We start from the raw sequence: 2,500 nt of genomic DNA, 5'->3' as shown, positions 1-2,500 counted from the left end.
CAAATGGGGCGGGATTCTTCCTTTACGGGTCGAATCCTCCATGAAGCTCTGACGAGTAGGAGGGTCGCGGCGGTGTGCGCAGAAGGGTCTGGGCGTGAGCCTGCCTGGAGCCGCCGTCGGTGCAGATCTTGGTGGTAGTAGCAAATACTCCAGCGAGGCCCTGGAGGACTGACGTGGAGAAGGGTTTCGTGTGAACAGCCGTTGCACACGAGTCAGTCGATCCTAAGCCCTAAGAGAAATCCTATGTAGATGAGGTGTTTTTTTATTTTATACACGATCAATACGAGAGAGAGAGACAAAAAGTACACACCCATCGGGCGAAAGGGAATCCGGTTTCTATTCCGGAACCCGGCAGCGGAACCGCATACCATTCGGGCCCTCGTAAGAGTGTTCGTCGGGGTAACCCAAAATGACCTGGAGACGCCGTCGGGAGATCCGGGGAGAGTTTTCTTTTCTGTATAAGCGTTCGAGTTCCCTGGAAACCTCTAGCAGGGAGATAGGGTTTGGAACGCGAAGAGCACCGCAGTTGCGGCGGTGTCCGGATCTTCCCCTCGGACCTTGAAAATCCAGGAGAGGGCCACGTGGAGGTGTCGCGCCGGTTCGTACCCATATCCGCAGCAGGTCTCCAAGGTAAAGAGCCTCTAGTCGATAGATTAATGTAGGTAAGGGAAGTCGGCAAATTGGATCCGTAACTTCGGAATAAGGATTGGCTCTGAGGAGCGGGGCGTGTCGGGCTTGGTCGGGAAGCGGGTCTGGCTGACGTGCCGGGCCTGGGCGAGGTGAACATGTACGGCAACGTGCAGGGATCCGAGCTCGGTCCCGAGCCTTGGCCTCCCGCGGATCTTCCTTGCTGCGAGGCTTTCGCGTAGCGTTCGTCCTCTTCGGCCGCCATTCAACGCTCAGCTCAGAACTGGCACGGACTAGGGGAATCCGACTGTCTAATTAAAACAAAGCATTGCGATGGCCCCCGCGGGTGTTGACGCAATGTGATTTCTGCCCAGTGCTCTGAATGTCAACGTGAAGAAATTCAAAAAAGCGCGGGTAAACGGCGGGAGTAACTATGACTCTCTTAAGGTAGCCAAATGCCTCGTCATCTAATTAGTGACGCGCATGAATGGATTAACGAGATTCCCTCTGTCCCTATCTACTGGGGTATACAGGTGCACAGCTTCATTCTGGCACAGCCAACCTCTCCTCCACGTGGTGTACCCTGGGAAACTTTCGAGTTTGCCAACGAGGCTCTGGCGCGACTCTCCTGCGAGCGTCCGGGCGGTATTTATACCGTACGGACCGCGGAGTCGTCAAATACCGTAGCCGGTATGTCTAGCAACGACCCACTGGGGACATCCACCCAGTGGTACGCGAAGCATAACCGGTCGGGGGGCTTGCCTTAACCGGCCGGTCCACGAGGAGATAAACCTCTCTAATAAATCCGAAACCTTAAGTTATGGTGCGCGGCGAAGGGGTGCGGGCCGTCCTTGCGATGGTCCGTGGTTGGTGGGTGCACCAACCCTAAGCGGCCAACCTCGAGGCACCTGGCGAACCTCGTTGTATTCAGCCTTCCCTCCTGGAAAGGGCGTCACCCGGGAGGGTGACTTCAATTCGTCCCAACTCGTGGGAACAATTATGGGCAAATCGAAAAATAAATCCAAAAACCAAAGATGTACAGAGGAGAAAACTAGCGAGAGTGGCGCTAGCGGTAGTGTGAAAGAAGCATTCGTGCTGATTGAACAGCTACACGACAAAGAGACGAAAGAGGAAATTGAGAAAGGCAGGAAGCGCTGCCTTCAGAAAAGTGAAGTAGAAGCTGGGAGCGTTTCGGACGAGGAGTGTCCGTCCAAAAAGCTGTTAACAGATTTTTGGCCTTCACTACCGACTCCGACTCTGCCCCCGACTTCGCAGGAAAGCGATGCGAAGGAGGAGGATCTCTCCGAGGGAGAGATCGAATACAGAGAGTTCAATAACAGGCCGTTAAGGCAAGGAACAGGCAATGTGGTCGACTTCTTCGAATACTGTGATGAAGTCGGGTACCACATGAAATTCCTGTTTAAAAAGGCTGGTCTCGACCACGCCCATTATATACAGCTTCTTAAAGAGGCTGACAAATCATACGTGCACGAAACGGCAGTAAGAGCCAAACGCAAGAAACAACTTGCCGAACGAATAGAGGAAATAAGCACCCTCGAAAAGGACAAAGAGGAAATAACTAAGGCAAACTTAGAATTAAAGAAGGAAAACGAGAACCTCAAGGAGGAACTCGCCAAACTTCGGAAGCAACTTGCTCCCGAAGTTAAGAAAATAGAGAGGAAACAGGCAAAGAAACCGATGGCCCAGTCGTACGCGACTGCGGCCAAAAAGAACATTGCGAAACCAAAGGGACCGGTGAGACACGTCGTCACCGTGTTCCTTCAAGACAAAGATAATAAAGATAGCGAAGCAACGAAAGTTGCTTTGCAAAAGTGCTTTGACCCCAACAGGGATAAGTTGAGGGTTAAAGCTA

The 2,500-nt window shown here is 52.7% G+C and overlaps 1 pseudogene; it reads left to right on the top strand.

Annotated features, from left to right (window-relative positions):
- Positions 1–2,500, top strand: part of LOC143176124 (large subunit ribosomal RNA) — a 6,452-nt pseudogene that overhangs the window by 1,682 nt on the left and 2,270 nt on the right.

Source organism: Nomia melanderi, unplaced genomic scaffold, assembly GCF_051020985.1.
Source record: "Nomia melanderi isolate GNS246 unplaced genomic scaffold, iyNomMela1 scaffold0384, whole genome shotgun sequence".
Taxonomy (NCBI): Eukaryota; Metazoa; Arthropoda; class Insecta; order Hymenoptera; family Halictidae; genus Nomia; species Nomia melanderi.
This window is presented reverse-complemented; position numbering and strand designations above follow the sequence as displayed.